General features: G+C 43.5%; 1 protein-coding gene across 4 annotated transcripts in view; it reads right to left on the bottom strand.

The window, feature by feature from the left end:
- Rtnl1 (reticulon) overlaps positions 1-24,037 on the bottom strand; it is a 168,369-nt gene that overhangs the window by 46,337 nt on the left and 97,995 nt on the right. The gene's annotated exons all lie outside the window — the stretch shown is intronic.

Consider the following 24,037-nt stretch of genomic DNA (forward strand, 5'->3'; position numbering starts at 1 on the left):
CCTCATATATGCATGAAAATTGTAGATACTACGAGGTGGTGAGTTAGTACCAGGTCGAAATCGCTTCAATCTAACATGAAAATGTTTCGTTTTTTGAAATAAGGCCGCAGGGATTGTTGGGGCTGTTAATCCCTCTCGGAATAAAAGTGAAGATATACCGAAGACACCAGCCATTGTGGTACCTTGGAACTGCACCGATTTAATTTAAATTAGTTCGCCTTCTTTTGCTTTCCCTGAGACTTACACTTTATTACCATGGACAACCATCCCATTAAAAAACTCTAAAATACCCTAACTAAACATTTTGAAAACTCTGAAAGAAGAGCTCATTCGTTATGCATTCATGTAGCTCTTGCTCGGGCTTCGCACCTTCAACAATGCCTCCGTAATTATGCAACACCAATAATTCACCACTAAGAAGGGTAACTGAGGAAAATTAAAACTATGGATTTTGCGGTAAGGTGAACATCAGCACCGATTAAAACCAACAAGTTAAAATTCTTTTGATTTAACGACTAAACTCATTCCTTAAAGGAGTTCCATATTCCATAGGAGTTGCAGCATACAAAAATTAATAAAAATAACGCCGTATTTGCATGTAAATGATTAATTTAATTACATAAGAAGCAGTAATATATATTACACTGCTATTTAAAGCATAATTACTAGCAAAAAATACTAGAGAAAATTCCGAAAAAACATCTACGACAAAGATACAAGACATTTTTTCCGAAATTTTCGGAAAGGTTCAATTTTCTCCGAAATTTTACGAAAGGTAACGATTTTGTGGTTTTTATCAGGAAGAATTTTTTTTAATGCAATAAAAATAAAAAGTAAACCTAATGAGAGGCCGAAACGTGTACGATTATCACCATTTCCCGAGTGAAAGCAAGTGGGCCCATTACAATTCTCTTACATTTTGTCCAAAAAACATTGTCATTCAGCTATCGGGTTGCAATTTATCCACTCGTATTAAAATGGCATAAAGATAAATTCCATAAAATTTATAGCGCACTTCGCGAAAGCGATTTCATTTGGAACTCCAAAACGGACGGGCTAGAACTAACTCACCACCACTTAAAATAAGTTGGAACCATAATGTTGCACTTGTTCATGCTACACTACATAATACTTACCCTTGAAAGACATGCATATTATTCGTGCAAAGGATGAGTCAAATTTACAGTGCACAGTTGCAGTGGTCAGGGTGGGAATAAGGGAAAAGATCAGGGTGAGATAAGAGTAATGACGAATAACGGGAAGGGCAAGTTCCACCTTTGCTTTGTCTCGTCTGCCCACCTTTGTCCCGTACGTATCTCTACCGCTATTCAATGAGATTCAACAACATGTCGATGGATACGAGGCGTAGATGATACAATCGTCAATATATTTTCGGAAAGTGCATTCCACGAAATTGTATTTTATAAATTCATCACAGAGATTAAAAATATTATGGGTTCACACGATACTTGAAATTCGGCTAGCATTAATGATGCGAGGCAGAGCGCCCGACGGCCGTATTGTGCGAGTTCTTCGTGGATGAGAGAGTGAGAGAGAGTGAAGGTGTGAGGAGGAAAAGTGGGAAGGGTAGACTTAGAGCAGCGGGTGGGAGGAGGGGAGGTTGCCCAATGGAACACAGGCTCGGACGATGACCTCCTCCGACGCAAAGTAATTACAATTAACTCCCTCACATCATCCGAGTGTGTCTTTTCAGGATTGCGGTTCAACGGCGGGCGCATTCTACTTCGACTAGAGAAATCGCATCCCTCCTGGAAAAATACCCAAGATTTTCCGCGGAAAGCAATAGAAACTAAGACGAATTACTATGGAAAGTGTGCGGTGGGGCTGAGAATGAATATACTTAACTACGAGGGAGGATCACACCCAGGAGAGAAGAGTCTCTCACACATCCCCCCGTTTTCTCCAACCCTCCCCTCCACACACACGCCCTGCTCCCGTCGTCGACTACCTCTCCGAACCCTTGACAGTAGGAAGCAGATGAATGCCCAGATGCCTTGAAAGTAGGTTGTAAAAACGAAGTGGGAGTCGCTATCCATTAAGATATCTTGGAATATTGTTACTATTAAACGATTTGCACCCGATGAGACAAACCCACAAGGATATGCCTCCAATCACCAATTGTACTCCGCGACAATATCCTCGACCGGAAGAGCTCCTTTAATAAAGATTTAAGAGCTTCACGGGCTCGTGACCGAGAAAATTGCCACCTATCGAGCAAAAGAAACACGATATGACAGTCATAATAATTATAAAGGGAGTTCAAAAGTAGAACCGTACTAAATATGTGTAGGATTTCCAGCTGAGAATTGATCACATTTGAAAAAATCCACGTTTCGTTGACAGGCAAATGAGCATCCAACTTTTATTGGGATATGGTTATTATTTAAACTCTCTAAGAAAAAGACATCGAACCTACTATCAGAAATAAAAGCTAGCATAATATACATGTATTTATTTTAATGACGTCTCGGTGATAAAGACACTCAGCAAAACATACATTGGGGTGATAAATAAAACGAACTCTCATTAAGCTCCAGGAGATGTTCTCATTATGTAAAACGAAATGAATTTTTACGAAAGCCCTTCGTACGCAGCTGGAAATCCCAAACATGAACCGATGTTTCTGAATCCGATAATAGCTGAAAAAACCTTCAATCAAAGAAGGATGGCAAGTTTTCGGGATCGCACCGAGTGGGCCTTCATCATCAACGCGCGAAAACCTTCGACAGATATGCACATCAATCAGAGAGGTGTTTCAAACACGTCTTCCGGACAGAGGTGACACATGAGAAGCATTCAGTTTCAAAGACATGAAAAACATCGGGATGAATATGCGTAGAACACTCTCCCGAACGAATGCACCAGCTCAGGATGAAATTCTCCGGAGTCGCCCGCAGATCAACTCCCTCCGGATGACGGCCAAAGCGGCAGGACCCCAAACCTCGGCGATCTCGAGGAATCAATCTCGCACGCTGCGACCCGATACATCGGACGGAGACGGAAATGCGGCCCGAGGTCCACCCAAGGGGAACGAACGAGCGCCGCCACGTGTGTCACTGGGAATGCGCTTTAGCGGCCCTGGTTCCTGTAACGCGATGCGGGTGCCGGGCCGGGAGACCCTCTGGGACCGTGCGCCCTCTTCCGGAGCGCGGATGGGAAAAGGGCGACCGCGCCGTCAATGCTCCCTCACCTGCACACACACGATGGAGCGGAGAATGGGGGACAGGGTTCAGTACGGAGGGATCGGCCCCCCCTCCCATCTCAGCCTAACTCCAATCATTATGCTTAGGTACGGATTTAGGAACAGAGTGATTGATTCGCAGTTTCCCGGAAGCGGATTCTAATCATAATTTAGTAATTATGAAGTGTACGGTTAGATTCAAAAGGATAACAATGGGAAGACGGCTTAGGTAATGGAATTTGGGAGCATTAACTAGAACTAAAGGAAAGGAGTATAAGTATGCTATAGGGAAAAAACTGCGAGGGAAGCGAGGGAAGGAGCTAGGTACTATAGAAGAAATATGAGAACATATCAAAAAGGGGATATCAAAAGCGGCAAACGAAACTAAAGAAAATGGCAATGGAAACAGTAGCGAATGCATGAGATGATATGAAATATAGCGGAGCAGGAAATGGAAGAATGTAAACATATAGGATAATATGAAGTATAAAGAATTGAATAACAGCCTGAGGCGGGAAATAAAGCGAAAGGAACGTGGTGGAAGAAGCCACTTTGAGAATATGAAAAGTTTACAGAGGAAGGGTGAAATCGGTGCACTAACATGGAAAGCTAAAATCCTGTCGGGAAGAAGGGCAAATCGTTGCTAGCAGTCACAGGTAACTCGAGAAAATATTAGTTGAACCAGATAAGATCCAAGAGAGGTTGGTGCAATATCTAGAATAACTCTACGCTAAAGACATAAGACCGGCAAGATTAAAAAAAGGAAGCTGAGACATTAAAAAAGGAAGCTGAGGATAGGTGATAGATGAGGATAGCTTAGGTCCATGCTGACTCATTTCCGAGATTGAAATAGTATTAAGGTAACTGAAATCAAATAAGGCCGTGGGGGTAGATATGTTGAAGAATAGCGTGATACGCAGAGAACGTTCGGCTAGCGAGGAATGGATGAGAAAAGGAGGGGCATGTTGGACGGAATGAAGGGAAAAAATAATTATGCAAAATTATTTACCATTTACAGAATAGATAAAACGCATAAAACATTCGCAAGTAAAAAAATTACTACAATAATCATTCATTTTATAAAATAAAGTCAATACAATGGGCCTTTTTTTCCTGTTTTTCACTACCTATTTTTATTCTACGAATTTTCAGTTTTTCCCCCATTCTAGTTTTTTTCCAGTATTTCTTCTAGTATTTATCTATCTCCGGTTTTTTCTCGGCTTTAAGGATCTCTGACCACCCTGCCAAAGCAACAAGTCAATTGTAAGTCGACTGCCTGCGAATACACTTTATGCTCCATCATCGGCAAGCCATCAGGTTTCGTCTTTCCCCAATTCCACCTTATGTGTTTCCAGATAAGTTGGAAGAGTCTCATTCCCTCCGGACTTCAGCAGATTACGGTGAGCCCAAGGCCACTTATCATTTTTTAAATTTTATTCCACTTTCTCCATTCCTCTATCTTATTTATGGTGCTGTTGGTTGCGAAGGTGGTGGATATAAAGATTTTTTAGAAGAATCTTAACAATATTTTTTACATGTTTCGATAAAAATTATATACACAGATGTGATAATTCCTAATTTTTCCAGCGGAGTTTGATTGGGGATGAATGGTAGTTAAGATTCAGTAAGGGGGGATGTTGTGTGATAATATTGACATGTATGTACTCGTTTAACGCAGCTACGGTGGGGTCGCTGCGGTGAAGTACTATCTCCATTAATTTACGGTTTTTGTAAGTAGAATATTTTTGGTGAAAATGGAGTTGTGGTTAGATTCATAGATGGATTATGTATAATGGGAAGGAGAATCTTAGAGGGTGAAAGTACCTTGGTCCTCTATAACCGTGGTAAGGATATTATGCCCGATTCTCCCGCAATACATTGAAGAGAGTTTGTACAGTCCTGAGAGCGACAAAGCCTGCTCTTCAATCGATAACCCACGATATAGTGAACTAGTTTTTATCCAAAATGCTGTTCTGCAAGAAAATAGAAAGCCTTGAGAAGCTGCATAATGCCAATTTATATTTCGACTTAGCTAAGAGTTACGTGATTTTTGAGCTAACGGCCTAAATAGATTAACTTACGAGAGTGGGAAGTGACCTTAAGGTTTCTAGCCGTGGAAGAGGAAAGATTTCTGCGGATTTTGGTTTTTGTAACTTCTACAAGAGATGGCCGATGATTGCAGCGTTGAAACCGCAGGCAGAAGTGATTTGTTTAAATAATTTTCGGCTGAAAGAAGACGTGGAAGGCGTTCAAGGCGGTGAATCAATGAGTAGAAGAGGACTTTCGTCTGGGGAGGGGGGCGTTTAGAAGATACGTGCATTGCATAATCGATGTAAGAGAGTTTCCGGTATACTATATGCTGAATTGCAACGTGCTTTTGAGCCGATTTTAGGTTACATCTAAGAAATTCAAACCGCGGTTTGGTCTGGTTGCATCGCGATATTTATAGCAGGATGATTGGAATTTATAATGGTAAGAAAAGTGTTGATCTGTGTTTGTGTTGAATTACATATGCAGAATTCATCGTCAACATATCGGTAACAGCATTCTGGAGGTTATGAATATTTCACTAAACAAACAGTTCTGGAGCAAAGAATCCATGAAGAATATGGAGTGGAGCGGGAGGCCCACAGCAATTCCGTAGGACATTGCATGGACTATCAATTGTTCAAATTAAAATTCGTTTTGGGGATCTACAATATTATTGCTACGTCAACAAAAATTCGAGGATGAGTATGCTTAGTTGCCACTGTGCGATTAATTCTGAAATAATTATGCGCATATATTACATAGGAGACTTTTCTCATTTAATATGAAAAGAAATGCTCAAATTTTATCCATAACAGTTTTTCACGCTAAATTAAAAGTGACCACTGTCGCGAGAGTTTGCTTCTTTGGAAATAATGGCCGCGCAAATGCATTATAAAAATACAAGAGAAAATAATTCATACCACATTGATACTTTTTTTACAATAACAAGTAGCAGCACGGGCCAGAGTCTATGATACTTGAAATATATGGGAAACCGATTAGTTGGAGACGAGAAATAAGGAACTTTCCCCACTTATTACCCTATTGACGTGTGGATTCCACGCGCTCCAATGCCTATTTCGGTGTAAACACCACTTTTGCTTATCTAAACCAATCTTGGGGTTGTTTACTACCCGTTTGCGCATGTGAATACATTACAATCATCCAATCATTTAGGAAGTCCTCCATAGGGGGAGGGGTTACTTTACAATCTCCCATCAGTGGGCAAAAAATTCTTACGAGGATCCCTCTCAATTGAGCACTGTAGACGCCGTCACAAGTGACCGGGGGGTTAGAGGGGGTGATACGACGGGGGGGGGGGGGCGGTTGAGAAGGGGAGGAAGAAGATTGGGCGCGACCACTCCAAGACACAGAAACTCCCAAGTTAACTCTCGGAATAAACCCAAAACCACTAATTTAAGACGGATTCAGGGTCAAACGGAGAGTGGGGGACGAGGGAAGGGTCGCCCCCTCACAAATATTCAATCCCACCCCTCCTCTACTTCCCGACCCTCGCATTCCCACCGCCGAGCCGTAATGCCCACCCCGTTCCAGACATTCGATCGGTCCGAGTCAGACATGGGCAAATGAATCTCACCTGGAGGTATACCTGTATCAATATATTGGATGACTGCGGATGTGGTAACATGACACAATATATTAAGCTAATCGATTATAATATTCCACCTATTCACGTATATTACCATACTAATCTACTGATCCGACGTACCGTCGCATTTACATCTGCCAAGGAGAATATATTTTAATATAAATAACAATACTGACTCTTTAACTCATTCGTTTCTCACAATGCATAATTAAATTTCAGAATTAAAAAAATATTTTGCAAGGCACACAAATAAATAGTATAGGTAATATATAGTATATTATTCCACAGAGAAGCTAACGGGGGTGACGGAATCAACACTGAAGAGATAAGAAAGGAGGGCTGCATAAACCAATATCAGGATTGATATAGTACTGATAATTAGGACAGTGTAGAAAAATGCATTTTAATACCAAAACAAACCGGTGGGCATGTATCAAAGAGTTTTATTCCAGCAGGAATACTTTATCAGCTTTTCTTACAAAGAAAACGCCAATTACAAGAGGTCTAACCGGTATAGTTTCCTACCCGAGAGGGCATTGTTCACTGTGGGCATGTATTATGTTCACTTTAAATAACTTGCTTGGCAACTCAAATATCGACACAATATTTTAGAAAACCGTGAAAATTCGATTCGATAATTACGTGAATTATCATCGAATGAATATTATCCACGTAGACTGATATCGATACATACCTTATTCATCACTAGATCCGGATCTAGCAACGAGTACCTACTCAGCATTTGCATACAAAGAAACCTTGTAATATTTTACGTACCAAACGCGTTTGAAAGTCCATTCGTGTATCTTTGGGAAAATTTCCATCAAATAACGAAGAGCCCCAAGGGCAATAATGCAACATACCTCGGCTCTCAAGCCTTTAAGTAAGATTAGCACAAAAAAAATCCACCATCGGTGAAGCATTCCACGCCCCCCCCCCCCCAGTTCCGTCGCCAGAGATGGCGCACGGGGCTGGGATCCCTCCGCCCCCATCCGACTGGCTCCGGACCAAGAGCACGCGCCGACGAAGGGCAGTTTGTCCGATTGGGCGAAGGGAAAGCGAAGAAGAATGCCGGCCAAAAAATCAATGGAGTCCGCTCGCCGGTGCACGAATAAATTATTCGGGCACGGGCACCGCTGACCGATGAAGAGCTAGGGTTTCATTTCGAGACGTGAAGTGCCTGCAACATTGTCCTCTGTGAGGCACGAATAAGCGCATGCACCCCAATGGAATGAGTCGTTAATTCTTCGAGACGTAAGGACATTTTGGCTAATTCATGAAACACGCATATTAAGAAATTTCGTTCCACCTTAAGGTATTGACCGAAGAGGAAAATACTTTGTTCACATGCCATTGTGAATGGAATCGGAGGTACACCGTCAAACCGGTGAGGTAAAACGTTTTTTTCAATCCCATTTCCGAGAGGCAAAATCCGCTTCCAAGATTGAGCTAAATCCAATGAAGCCATAGCCAGTTATCCTAAATTAAAACTTCGTGACGAATGACAGAAATTTGTGACATCTTCCCGAGGCGCGTAAATTTTGATGCATTTATGCATGATGGTGTCGCTTTTCCACGGATTGATTAAAATTGCCCGAGTTATTGTCAAACATTGCGAGTACTGCTCTCATTAAGCGTTCTCTATCGACATGCACGGCAGGAATATGCCAGCCAATGCCTACGGGATAAAATCAAGAACCGTTGGCAGCAGTTGGTGGTATCATTTTACGGAAAACGCCACGTTGGTTAAAAAAACGGCCAATTTCTCCAAATGCTGTAAGCGAGCAAAAATCAAAGTGAACTTCCGTGTCCATAAATTCTGTCGACATGCTTTAACCAAATACGACTATTTTAAATTTTGAACGGCAACTATTTCTGCCACAGAGTACGAGTGTCGCATAAGGCCAGGGTTTTATAGGATACATCATGAATCCTGGACAAATAATGCCGGGTATAACGTCGACTATAACAAGATGTCGGAGCAAACCAAAAGAAAGGTTACATATACGTGTGTAAGGACACAAATGAAACTTACGACTTCGAGAAAGCCATATGACGTCAAGAGGTCGGATGGTGAATAATGGTCGCGGAAATTCACCTCGGAAACTCCGATAAGGCGATGCCAGACCAACCTCGGCAAATCACGATGAAAATATACAAGATGAGAATTAAAACAAGAGATTGGGTGAAAGAAGAACGAGAAGACGGAAAACTTCATTCGAACGGTAGGGGGGAGACAAGCGGACGAATTAATGTGGTCACATCCAAATAAATGCGGTGAGAAAGGAAATATGTATATTCTCATGAACGCCCTTCGATCCGTCGCAATGGAGGCTCGGAACCCACTTGCTCCTTGGACTTATGAAGGGCCACACGCCTGAAAATGACTTCTCCAGACGCGTCGGCACATTCCGCGAAAAGAGTTCCGCTGACGTGAGCGTGACACCGGCATGACAAGTTCCGCGCCAGGGACGTCCCCTCCCGTTCCCGTCTCCCCCCGCCTAAAGCGGCGAACGGCTGGGGGATGAGTGGGGGTTGTGGTAACAGGTAGGGAGGACCCCGAACATCTCTCTCCATAGGAGAGACCCAGTGCGCCTTCCCTATGGATCCGCGCACGGCTTTCCATGCGCTACTCCCCGAGCATAAATGCGGGGAGTAGCGCATGGGGAAATGCGGTAAGGGTTTGTTGCCACCCGCCGCCATCACCAAGCCAGGGATCGACCATCCACTCGCTAGGTTTTCTGAGGAGAAATCGATTCGGAAATGGCGAGTCCTATTATGGCGGCGGAATGGAGCATCCCGCCGCCACTATAAAAAATAGCAAATATTCATGACAAAGGATTTCCGGATTCGTTATTACGCATACTTCAGAAGACCCAATTTTTCTCAGCTTAAGGCGTAACATTTTCGATTTTTGCTCCGACAGCCGCAAATTGGGATCACTCGGCAGCAAGTGCAATGATACCAAACATTCGGATCCATATTGAAAAATGGAAGAGGTACGTTGCGTAGTATTGTTCATTAACTTCATCGATGAGAAGAGAGTGATCTATTTCCTGGGAACTTTTCCTTCCTTGTCACGCTAACATTTGTTTGTAATTAAAAGATTTTATTTTCAACAACCAAGACCAAATCATTGATGGTGTGATCCATTCTCGCCATCGCTATTCGATCCGAGAGACACGCCACCATTATTCAACGACCGGACCCAAGGACGTGATGTCATCAGATGCTCAACTTTTTTCGATAGAGCGACACGACCGGTTTCACAACGAACCCGAATCACAAGGTTGCTCGTTCGATCACATGTTTACATAACTCCTCGAGGAAGCCTTATCCCAGGGAAACCGACCGCGACGAACACTGCCTAGAACAAGGAAAACTGCTTTCCCTTCAGACTAGATTCATTTTCCACCTCCACGAGTTGTGACCTGCTTCGTGGCTAGGCACGTTTAAATCTACGAGCCCAGCCGCAGTCGAAGTTAAGATTCCCTATCGTTACTCTCAGCTGTTTTCAAAGCTCAGGGATAATAGAAAAGTCTTAGCCATGAAACGCTATATCAAACGGCAAACAATAATAAGGATCAAACAAGAGCTGCGATTAAATAATAGAATGGCGAAGGGTGAATAGTATGTGCCACTGGGTAGATGCCATAACTATAATTATTATAAGCCAATTATGAGGGCTGGTAAATAATTGGCGGCAGAAAGATATCCATAGCCAAGAAGTCCAAAGAAAAGACTGTCACCCATATCAAAATAATGTACTTATTCCTCATTTATTGTGAAATAATTAAAATAGGTTATCTCCCTAAAGGCATACTTTAAAATGTTGGCAAGGGATCATTAAATGTAGATCCTGCTTCATCATGGCTTCGAAAGACTCATTTAAGGTATACATTAAAATAAATCACTAGGGGTGGTGAATTGCTACATCCTTCAAGTATACAGAACAACAAGTGTGAAACCTACGGCCGTTAAAATGTGTACCATCCATCGTGACACTAATTAATACAATTATTAGTTAGCGGTAAACCACGAGCAAATGAATCCAACGCCCAGAATCCATTAAATCAAGTAATAAGCACATCGCATGGGAACAAGGTTTCCTGTGATTGATTTCATATACTACCTTGATCAAAAAGTTCCCGGAATAACCACCGTGTGGCGCTCCCATCGTTCCGATTTGAGTTCTGTTTTTTTTTGTTAAATTGGTACATCTGTTGTTGATATTCCCTTTAAATCTTAGTGTCATAACTTGACATTTGCAAAAGTTACGTAGCCAAGAGTACATCTATCTCTGTGTGTGTTGGCGATTTTTTTACAATTTCAGAAATGGATTTAAATTTGCAACAACGAACTTGTATTAAATTTTGCGTAAAAAACGGATTTAGTGGCGCACGGACGTTGGAAATGTTGGAAAAGTGTTTCGGCAACGATTCTCTAAAAAAAACGGTCGTTTACCAGTGGCACGAGCGGTTCAGAAGTGGTCGTGAGTCAATCGAAGATGATGAACGCAGTGGCAGACCATCGACATCGAAAGTCGGTGAAAAAATTGATAAAGTAAAAGAAATGTTGGTCAATAACCGCAAATTAACCATCAGAGAAATAGCGGAGGACTTGAACATTGCCTATGGATCCGCCCAAGACATTGTGGTTAATGATTTGGGTTTCCGTCGTGTAGCAGCAAAGTTGGTGCCAAAAGACCTCAATTTCATGCAAAAAAGAGACCGTGTTGACGTCGCAAAAGACATGATTTGCGAGGCTGAATCCGATCCCACATTCATCAAAAGGATCATTACTGGAGACGAGACGTGGGTTTATGAGTACGACACGCAATCCAGACATCAGGCAAGTGAATGGCGTTCACCAAATGAGCCGAGACCAAAAAAACCACGTCGTTTTCAGTCAAAAAAGAAGGCAATGCTGACGGTTTTCATGGATTACAACGGTGTAGTGCATCATGAATTTTTGCCAGAAGGCCAGACAGTAAACAAAGAGTATTATTTGGGCGTTATGAGACGTTTGCGTGAAGCAATTCGCCGAAAGAGACCAGAAATGTGGGCAGAAAACTCGTGGATTTTGCACCATGATAACGCACCGTCGCACAGTGCTATCATTATTCGTAATTTTTTGACTAAAAATGCAACAAATACCATCCAACAGCCACCGAATTCACCTGATTTGGCTCCCTGTGACTTCTTTCTGTTCAATCGAGTTAAGAAACCATTACGGGGAACGCGTTTTAGCAGCCGAGAGGAAGTAATGGAAAAATCGCAGGAAGCACTGATGGACATACCGAAAACCGACCGTAACTTTTGCAAATGTCAAGTTATGACACTAAGATTTAAAGGGAATATCAACAACAGATGTACCAATTTAACAAAAAAAACAGAACTCAAATCGGAACGATGGGAGCGCCACACGGTGGTTATTCCGGGAACTTTTTGATCAAGGTAGTATTTTGTAAACAACCACATAATAGAGAAACCATTTTGTGTGGCACTCTTGTTGCTTAAAGTGAATTGTTCCAGAATATATAACTTAAAAAGCTAGTGAATGATTGCGATTTGTTCAAACGAACCACCACCATTCACTTGAAACAAGAGAACTACCTCGGAGAAATGCCTTAAAGGTCAACACGAGCCTAATGATTCAAGGGAGGACGATAGTAAGGACAGCATTTTTCGGACTAAATCACAGCATGGCGCGAATGAAGACAGAGCGAGTCAGTCGCCTTCTCCCGCCTCCGGGTGCGCGGTCGACACGCCCCCGGGGTGCGAGCGGAGCGTGTGTCCGAGGGATGCATCGACGAGCACGCCCCCGCCATCAAGACTTTTCAACCCTTCTCCCTCCGCCGCTACGGGGGCATCTTCTCTTCGAAGATCCAAAATCTGATTCTTTTAAAAATTAATCCTAATTCATAACCAACATTTTTTGGTGCAGACTGATTGAATATATATTATTAAATGTTTCAAACGCCGCATTAAACTCTCAAATGTTTTTATTAGAAATGTCTACACATTCGGGGCAAATGATTACGTAGTCGAGGATGCCTAAGCCACTGCAGGTATTTGACCACTACCAGTATGTATAGCCTCGTCATATGCCAGTGCAACGATTCATATTCCTAAGTTGAAGCTGGCCTGTACCCCAAGCCAGTATCTCCCCCTCCCGATATATGGAAATCTACACTGCTCAATGTCGCACCGTGGAAATTACGAGGACGTTGAAACCGGTGGGTAAATTATAAAGCTCTGTGTGGAAGGCTAAAAAGAGTTTTCTTTTCCATCATCATGCTCCAAGTTAACGAAGACCAAGCTACCTCTTCTTATCATAAATATATGCATGTTTTTCTCAACAAATGACGAATATCAGGACTACTATTTTCGAACACCTTCTGTCCCACGATTAATTTACGGGATTCCTTAAAAATATGATTTAAGAGGGCGTGAGGAAAACCTTCAATGGTGATGGGACGCGTGCATTAAAAGTTCTTGCCAACGGAGCCAAGAGGACGACTGACGTTCCTTTTCCGAGGGGCGGCTTAGGTCATTATCACGGCAAATCTTGGATCAAGTTTTCCACGATTTTCTAAAGAAATGAATCAATGCGGAATCTAAATTTCAACAATATTATGAAGGGCGTATTGATCGGCAGTGGGACGCTGAAAACTGTAATAGAGGGGAGAATATTAGGCAATCGAGGAAAGGGCAGGAACAGAATAGGGATGTTGGATGGGATGAAGGAAGAAGGTACTCGGAGATGAAGAGGGACTTGATGTAGAGTAGGTTGCTGGATTGTGTTCTTTTTTAGGAGCCACAAAATATTTATTTGGTCGTTGGGTCCATCGAAAACCTGCCTTAACCGGTAGATTACCTAATAATAATAATGCAACCATTGTATTTAGCATTCAAGAATTGATAACAAATGATGAAACATGTCATCTTCACTTTAAGACCGCCTTCCAAATCCACTAATGGGTGAGCTAAAGTCATAGCAGCAATGCCATGGTACAATGGGAGGGGAATGAGTTGGGGAATAGGCGATACCGTTCTTGGAGTACTGCTGATATTCAGAGCAGCTACCCAATTGTTCGTAAAAATATAAAAAGTTGTGTCAACGAATCTTGAATAGTTTTAAGACATATAGCAAAATAATTACCAAAGCAGAAATGGCAGAAAACGAAGTAGGAAATGTATCGTCAGCCATCCGGTATCACCTCCTTGAAGTACAGCAGGGGGCAACGAGGGTGGGAGGCGCACAACCTAGCAACAGAAGCGAGGGGGACGGGATTCCGCTGCGCAATAAGAGGGCGTGTGCGCCTGGGGAAGGGGGCGAGCTCTTGGAAACAGGGGGCACGGGGGACGATGGGGGCACGCACTACGTCGTACGGTGCACGGGGGCGTTCGCGTCGCCAAACCCTGCCGCCCTCGGCGGCCGGGTTTTGCGCTCGGCAAACGACGCCGCCGCCTGCGGTCAGTGAACCCTTCGGGGCGCACCAGCAGCCACCGGCGACGGGGGAGGGTGGGGGGGGGGGGGCGAGGCGCCTCCGGGGGTCGCCACCCTGGGCTGGCTGCACGACTCGGGTTAAATATCTGAGTGCCGCCTTTGGACGCATGCAAATTTTATTCTATCTTTGTAAGGAATAAATATATAAATATATTTAGGAAGCCATTTATCTCACTGCGAGTTTAGCCATACGGTCGTAGTCGCCGAAGCGCCCCCAAAATAAGGCACTGTGATCTCCTCATAGGACCTGAAGTATGGACCGGCAAACACGAGGGTCCAGGGGGGTTTGGTACACGAGCCAGCAGCGAGGAAAGGATTGAATAGACGTCACCAGACACCTACAGTGCAGATCGACACCGATGACGGGTAATGAGGCAGACGGGATGGGGGGGGGGGTTTCACCGCGATATTCTTAATGAGTATATACATGAGAATGTTATGACGTTGGAGACTTCTGAGACGCGCAAACAAATGAAAAATGCTGTCTCTCCCGTAATATGGGAGTATATAATGCATTTAACAATGAATACTTCAGAGTTTTCAACAAGTTATCTTAAGTAAAATCCACGGACGATAGCCACCAGACGAATCTTCAGGAGAACACACCAAGACACATCGAGTTGTTGAGTAACCACGGAGATTAAAATTCGTGGAAGTCATTGAGTGTCAGCCCAGAGTACTTAGGCACAATTGTTTTCATTCATTAACTCAACGGCCATGAGGCATTTCTCTTACGTTTTCCGTCCTATATTTACACCTGTTTCTTCCGCAATAATAACTGTATCCCTCCCTATGAACTACAACCCTGACGTGGTGGGAGGGCTTTTGTGTTCCGATGACCCCTAGAGCTGTGCTGACGGGAGCAATGACAATAGCAAATGGTAGGGTCACCCATGCCAGATAGGTCGAAGGGTAAGAGCCAGGCGAAAGGTCGTCCGCGCAGCGTCTGCTCCTCGGTGAGGAGGATGCAAAGGCGTCTGACCCCAGTGGGGGCGGCAATGTGAATGATGGTGTCACATCAAAAACAATACCGAGGAAGGTAAAAAGAAACGATCTCAATTAATATTCCATGGAAAAAATGATGGACAGAGATTTGAGTATTAGTCCTGGAAATCACACAATTATATCTACATTCAATTAATTTCACAAGAATATACAAAGAGAGGATAAAGAATTGTAAAGAACAATTCTAAGGTCAAGAAAGTTTGAAAACACCGCGAGATGAAGAGAGGAAATGAAGACGCGTAAGGTCTATGCGAGGTTATATGGAGAAATATCGGGTACTATTGGAGTGATACACAGCCGAGGAGCGAGGGAGAGGGATAAAAAGAATTGGCATTTGCGATTTTATTAAGGAATGTGGAAAGTAAGCGGAGCTAAAGAATGAGTCATTGCAAAACGTAGCATATGATTTTAGATTTTTTCTGCCTGGCTAATTAGGGCTTAGGAGCACAGCAGTGTGTAGCGCCACGGTCCATCAACAACCAACCGTAACCCAGTAGACTAATCATAACAAGTCTTTTAGCCCAGTCTGGAACCACGGGTCAAACACAATAACTCAAGCAACATGCCCGTACATTAGTTCCAGCGGGAATAATACCATCTTGAGCGACCGATTAGTTCAATGTCTCTCCCTACCTTCTCTCATCCCCCTGGATCCGCGCCCCTCTGCACCACCTCCCACACCCGGCAAAAACAGCGACACGAGCGAGCATCCGATGCGCAGCGAAAGGGGATACCGAGTGTGCCCCTTCTCCGCCTCCCACGCAATACACGACGGGTAAGTCCGCGGATAAAGAATGCGGGGATGTTGCGAGGCGGGGTGAGGGGGGTGCTGAGAAGAAAGGGATTTCTAAGGTGGGGGGTCGGGGGAGAAATGTCGGCGGGTTATGGACGGGCGTCGCGAGTGGGAGGAGAGTAAGAAGTGTGCAATTGCAAGCGACAGTGGATCAGGAGTCGAAGAGAAGGGATCCGGGTCATTTTGCACCGCTCGCGACTTATTTTCTGCGGATGGATGGGGGCATTTTTGACAAGGTTTACTTCAGTATTGAATTCGTCAAATTTAAAATACGGCGAGCCTTCAACACCGTCATCTTTCTCCTCTTCTGCGAATCGGTGAGAGGGAGTACGGTTCATTTTATTCATCGAGGGGTAATTATCTCCGAAGCCGAGAAGAGCATCCTGCGATGTTATGGGGGCTGCATATACGTGCGGATACTAACATCATCCCCCTCAATAAGTTACGGGCGTAGAAACCACCTGATTCCATTTCCTACGTTGCAGAATAGGCGGACCATGGGAAAGTATTGAAACTGAATTACTTATCCTTGTAGCTCATTTTGAATGCTCTATCACTTTTTTCACGCAAATATCAAATTATAGAAATATGCATATATAATACTACTCGAACACTTCCGAATAAATTGAGGTCTATATCTGCACAATTTATTACTATAATATTCATTCACAAAACCATAAGTTGGTGTTTTAAAGAAAACCCGTTATGAGTCCCTTTCTTTTAGCATGACATATTTTACTAAAACGTGCATTTCTATAATATTCTAAGCACCTAGCACTTTCTAATAATGACTGACTAAATGCGGTATTTTTCTCTCAATTTTCGGTGAGCGATAGAATTATTAATCCAGAAAAATTACCGTAGAAACATTTTCCGAATGAATTCATTCAGAGCAGAGTGGGATGCGTCACGTTTCCTCATGACAACAACCAAGTTGTATTAATTGTTTACACATACTGTTTTTACGATGAACTGGCCAACTTAGCTCGCTTACTCCCGTGGTGAAGCCACCCAGCCATCCAGCAGTTGATATTCACGAACGATATTGCTCCAAAACTGTGCGAACGGCTTCGTTTGGTTGAGGCTAAGTCTACATCCAACCGATTGGGCCCTCTCTTGCTCTTCTCCACGCCTATCCGAGATCTCTCTCTCTATTTAACTATCGCTCGGAATCGTGGAAAGGAGGCTACATGGTTGCCTTAGGGGATTTGTAAGAACACAAAAATGCTATCTTCCATAATCAGATGACCTCGGTGCACCCTTTATTAACATCAATATAATGGTGGACGAGATAAGTTACAAGACCATGCAAGATACAATTGGTGGTTTCCACAGAAAAACTAGTCAGCGCCACGACAACAACACTGCGTTCGATGCTAATAAAAAGGGAAATTGATCAACCCCAAAAGAATCAAGGTGTAAAGAAACATCCAAGCAGATCATTAGATAATTCAAACACGTTCACATGTACGTGTATCAAAGGAAAATCTCCTCTAAAAAAGTTTTAACTCTGCTCTTTTACAAAAAGAGGTTGATATCTTTAGTAAAATTCGACCTCTTGATGACATGAAGCCTAGGGTTCCCGCATGAACATTGTGGGGATCATAGGCATTAACATACCTTAAAGGGATAACAGACGTTTCCAACTGAACAGCAAAGGCTTCACAGTTGCAACGAGCCACTGGTGTTTCTTCCATGAAGCAAAGTTACACAACGCTCTTTATTCAGGATATGAACTGCCGGAAATTGTGTATCCTGTCACCCTCGGGAGGTGTACAGGGCCTCCCGAATCATTCTAGGCTCACTACCGATTGGCGTCGTCATGAATCAAAGCTCAAAATATGTTCTTTAAATGACTCCTCTCCGTTGTCTCATTATGCGTCCCTTCCAGACGAATGCAAGTTTCGCTAAATTCATAAATTAGAACGTCGCTTCTCCCTTTTAACGGATAGATCACCGCGGGGGTATTTGATGCGGGAGTCCACATTAACCGGAACGCAATAATCACCTCCCACGACCTTTGTATCTCCTTTACAATAATATGCAATTCCGCCACAAACACGTAGAAACCCTTTCTCATCGGAAAAAGTTTTAGGCACAAGTAGTGAAAAAGTAAATCCGAGTTATAACCATGGCGTATTCCGCCATGGTTAGGTCTCATCGTACGAGTCATACTGATCGTATTGATCCTTAAATTTTCGGGACTCATCGGAAGTAAATGCTAGTCAAGAAAATCCGTGCAATTATAAATCGTAGACCACAGTCAATTATTTAAAAAGGCCCCAGGTGGTCTTAACCCTAAGGACACCCTCCAGGACCCCTAACATCGCTTGGTTACCTTTGGTGACCTAAGCACCGCTTCACCGAGCTTTAGTGATACTTGCACTGCTTCCCGGCCGTAATTCAACATTAACGCGGAACACAACTTTTACCGGATGGTGGGATAATTTTGATTCCTTTGGGACACCTGAACAGTCTCACCGGATCGACAACTACCATTCCAATAACTCCAAATAAAAAAAATTGAGAATTATACGTCCACCAGGACGAAAACTACTTTTACGGCAGTTTGCCGTTTAAGTATTTCAAGGCTGAGGTCGAGCGAATTTAAAGTTGAGATCCGAGTAAAAACTTAATGCAAAAGTTTAAATGGCTGTATTCGAGACTTGGATTGATAGTAAGCAGGAAATTACAGGCAGAATTACCAAAACTACTTGATTTCAGGATGATATGAGGAAGATAATCTTGATATATCCAACCGTTGAGAAGAATCCAATGCATGACGAGTTCATAGAAGATCCACTAAAACAGCGTTCGACCAACTCCTGCTCACGTGAGAGCAGAAAACCCCCCTTCGAAATAACAGCACGAATGTCATAGAAAACTATTTTCATTGGCTTGCCCTTTTGGGAGGGAGGGGCGAAGGAACTTCGTCGAAGATCTGCCAACGGCCGACACTGGGCGACAATGACCTCAGACCCACGGGCTCCCTTAGTTTTGCACGTGGGTTTCGCGGGTCGATGGCGAGGTGACAGCACAGCGGACGAACGGTAATGGGAAAAAAGGTGGGGAGGATGGGCCTGGGGAGGATGGGCCGGGGGAGGTAGGAAACCTCGCGGTGCAGGAAAAAGGTGAATGGATGGGGGCGAGAGAGAGGCATGGATTATGGATAGGGTTGGGTGAGGAGCGCGGGTGAGGTATGGATTCCCAACCACTACCGCGGGGCGGGTGCGGGAGCAAGGGGAGGGGGGCGGCGGCAGGGGTAGAGGAAAATGACGTCGGATGGCCTTCGGGGGATGGAGGACTGACATGACGCTAAGAAAATAGGGAGACTCTTCCGAAAGAGACCTCGATAGAAATTTACGACACCGGGGGGGTCGATCCAAAGCGCCCGCGATGCGAAAACCTTCCCGCCCAACTCCGTGGCCCCCTGATCGAAGTACTCCCTGTGGAAATCGGCGTTAAAAACCGTTCTCACCTCCCCCCCCCCCCCGGGTAGTTTGACCGGCTCTCTGGAAAGTACAGGATCGTGCCCCCATTTTCATGACCGCATCCGGGATTCGACCGATCCTCTCCAAGTAGAAAAAATAACGACGAAGCGGGAGATATTACACACGTCCAAATTGAGGTAGGTTTAAAAAGTTCATACCAAAGGCGTCGCACCAAAGGTGATTCTAGAAGACACAGTTTCCAAATCCTTTATGGTCGGATACTGTAGACGGTAGACGTGATATTCAGAGGGTCGGGGGAGGAGGATTTATCCGCATTGCGATTCGAGTTCTTATCTCTCATTCATCGGAGTATACCAGCATATTTCTTTCCTTCGATTCGCTCCTACTTACAAAAATGATGACAGGCATATTGAGCGCTGAATATCTCATTTAATGTTTCCTGTGCCACAATGCAATTTATCTAAAAATAATTTACTTGTAGCTACGCTTCCTCGGCGAGAAGAATGTCAAAAGCATTTTTTCATGAACATAAAAACCATTTCCTGAGTTTCTAAGGTTCAACGGACTTTTCGTACGGCAGAAAATAACTTCCTCCCGGTTGCTCGATAAATATCTGCAGTGCAGCTTTCAACCAACTTCGACGATCGCGTGTCAGAAAGAAAAACACGATTTGAGGTCAATGAAGCCCCCTTAAAATGTTATTTTATCAGTGCATCATTATGTCCCCCGGTTTCGAGAAAACTTGATCGTCACATCACAAGCTGTCATTTGTAATTCCGTTATTTTAATACGAGCAAAAACAAAATGAAGCACTGGATCTCGAATACAACGAGGTATAACACCCAAAATTTCAAAGCCGAGGACAGTTGAAATAACCAATAAATAAATGTATAATTAACAAATCATGTAAAAACTGCAAGTGCTGCGCCATTTTAAAATTAATACCACGAAACTAAGAAAAACTTTTAGTCATACTAACTTAGCTGGCGTAAAGAGGATCGTACCGCTACAGCCAAAAGTAAGCATAACCAAATTATTTTACTAATTTAACAAAGCGCATCACGAGCTTCCCCGTGCACTTTGATTACGTGCTGACTAAATTTTAAAGTAAAAATAATGCAGCGAACAAGAATCGGCTCGCTTTAAATTAAAGCACAGCTGGCTGGCCTCGCGAGTAGTTAGGTAAGTGAACTGTCGTCACCGTCAATTTATGAGCACAAGACGTCCAAGAGAAATAGAATGCTTTCTACCACGAGAGAGGCCCGCAACATGCTCAATAAGATAAAATTCGAGTTTGTAGATGGTCTTAGCTCGTCGCAAGATGCCTTCTTCCCCAATGGTTCACATGCTCTCAACCACACGGCGAGCAAACATACTCGTACGGGAATATGGAAATAGATTTGAGGACGTACGGGTAAATTGGAGACGGTTAACCGTCGAAGGACAACGCATCGGGACATGCGACGAGGCCAGGTATAGTATCACGTAGGGGAAAGCATTGTGACATTGTGAGAATTTTACACACACACATATGCTGAAGAGAAAAACAGACAAAAAATCGAAAGGTAATTGAATATTGAGGTTGATGGATCCCTCCTTTCAAGATGGTCTCTAACAACGACAACAAATCTACGAAGCACACGCAGATGTCCACACCATTTCACCACAAGCATCATAACGCCACGATGACGAGAATCGTGGTTTGCACTTTCGACTTCGGTGCTAACTCCCCCCGCGTTTTGAACAACGGTCATGGGGCTTGGATCCCAACGACAACAGAGTGTTGCAACGCGTGCGCTGGGCCCATCGTGACTCGTCGCAAATGGCCACTGTGAATAGCGACGGAATCTGACTCAAATGGAAAAGAGACAAAGAGGACTGCGATGGAAAAAAAATTGCACGCCAATTCACCAATCCTCAGCTACTTACGATCCTGTAAATTAGCTGTCAGAACACTAATTTCATTCAGCTTCAGTGTACGTATATGGCGGCAAGAAAATAGAGCACGACTGTACAATTGACGATCATTTGCACAATTAAAAGCATCGCGTCCTCGACGGATCACGGTAAATGGAACGGAAGATAGTTTGCGAATGAGAGTCACAATAGATGTACGAAATTACCTTTTCGAAAGACCTCCTGGAACAATGGCGTGAAAAATTAATCTTAGAACCGCCACTGCAGTCCTGCAGTCTTTCGATCGATGAAATAGCGGGCGTGTTTCTCTGTATTTAGTCGCGTAACGCCGATAGACTGTGATAACCATGCGGGCAAGAAGGTTGCCATTCGAATGAAAGAATCCCCGAGGACGAGGGATTGTGAAAGAAAACGAGTTAAAAACGGGAGGCGCTTCCATTGATTTCTGCCATACAAAAAGGTCGTATTCAACCGAGCTTCCACCCCACGATGCACCCACGGGTGTGGCAGGGTGAGGTGAGCGGGATTTTCATGCTGCAGGACGACAACCACGGAATCCAGAGAGGGAAATAACACACGGCAATCAACCCAAAAAGACAACACTATTCCAACCACGGTCGAAACTTGCCGCGGCATCCGACAAAGGAGGCACTTTTCCAATTGATTGATAAGCCTTCAATTTCACAAATTTGACATACACTGTGCCTCGAATCGATTTCCCGATCGTACAAGAAAAAAAAACGAAACGAAAAAAAACGATTACGAGAAAGCACTTCCACGCTGCATGTCATGAACAAAAACTATTTTTTAAGTGGTGCCCGTGGGTATTGCACCACTTAAGCCAGACCACTACGAACAATGGTGCGTGGAAGCGGATGTAAGGTCAGAATCATTAGATATTTGATCTCACAGGAGTCATAGCTAAGATTTTATTTGATAGAAGACCGAATTATCATGCGTCATGCATCCTGCTGTTGCGATTACAAATTGTGCGAGTGGGAAGAAGAATTCCTTAGACATATGTTTGTGTTTGGCGGGCAACATCCCTCGCCACTGCGGTCTCGCTTCTCAATGAAATGCGGGACTAGAATCATTTTTCATACGCGCAAGAGTGAAACACGTGGGTTTTAAGTACATTCATCCTTTAGGTTAAGTACCGCATGCAATCTTCGTATTCGCGATGACTCCACTCCAAACCAACCCATACTCGTTCGATGCTTCCCGTTCATTCATGGGTATATTTTACGACGCAAGGGCAGCTTTCCTCCTCTCGCGGTGAGGGAAAGGGAATGATGTTTTCCTCGTCAACCACTCCCAATGCGCCCACTACTCGCCACCCACGGCAGCGGCTTTGCTTTCGGGGGGTGGGAGAGGCGAGAATTGATTACTATTTGAGCAAGTCATCAAAGCGTATTTACGCCTCATATCGACTAGTCGCATTTAAGCAATTAACTTATCACCCTTTCGAGAGTGCGGCTAAGCCACTTCCTCTAAAACGAGACTCATTTTATCTTCACGCATTCGTTCGCCATACCAAAGAAGAAGACGATCTCGTAACTTACCTCTTACTACGCTAGTGAAATTCGCACAATTCAAGAGATGGTTTCAGGCAAACATCAGTTTCTGGTGTTACCAGTCTCTTTCAAGTACTCTTAGGAAAACACTCGGTCATATACTCAACATTTTGAAGCATGGAGTTTTTGACAATTTCCAAGTTGAAAATATTACTTTATTGCATTTTTCAAACTCTTGATGATCAATTGAAAAAGCTGCAGCACTTTACAGTCGGGGATAAGATTATTGGCTAGACTTATCATATCTGCAGTGAACGGCAATTCCTCCCAAAAACTAATTAATTTATGTTCAGTTTTAAAGTGATACTTTAATTTCTTTCATGTGATTAAAAGAAAGTGCACTACAAAGAGATTTTAGATTTTGAAGATTGAACTTTCTAAATATAATATTTTATGAGAAATCTTAATTTCAAGTTTCGCTTTTGAAGCGTCATTTGCAACTAGTAAAAGGGTCTGATGATTTTTTAAATGCTGTCGATTGGTTAATGGTGCCCAAAATCCGTTAGGGATGACAATTTTCTCTAGTAGAACCATATTTTGTCCAAAATTTCCAATTAATTGAAGATAGTCTCCTGACACCCTCAGCCTGAGTAGATAGGGAAAAATTCTTGGGTTTGTTTTTTGGACTACTCAGGTTAGGAAGACTACAGACCAGAAAGACCGGAGGAGCCTTTCACCGATTTAAAAACTTCTATGATTAGTAATGCTGTTAAAATCTGACCGAATAGCATATGGCAGAGAGAGGGCGGGGGGTGGGGAGAATCGTGTCAAGAGCACCAATCACATCATCTGTGAAGACAACATCAATCACCTAGGGTGAACGACCAACTTTTTTTTCAACGATAAATACACGTCCATCGTAGCACATGGCTGTTACGAGGCGGATTGAATGGAGGGAGAGGACGACGCAATTCCACAGAGAAGGAAATAACGAGGCCGAGA

The sequence above is a fragment of the Hetaerina americana genome, unplaced genomic scaffold, assembly GCF_022747635.1.
Source record: "Hetaerina americana unplaced genomic scaffold, ioHetAmer1.1.p SCAF_10, whole genome shotgun sequence".
Taxonomy (NCBI): domain Eukaryota; kingdom Metazoa; phylum Arthropoda; class Insecta; order Odonata; family Calopterygidae; genus Hetaerina; species Hetaerina americana.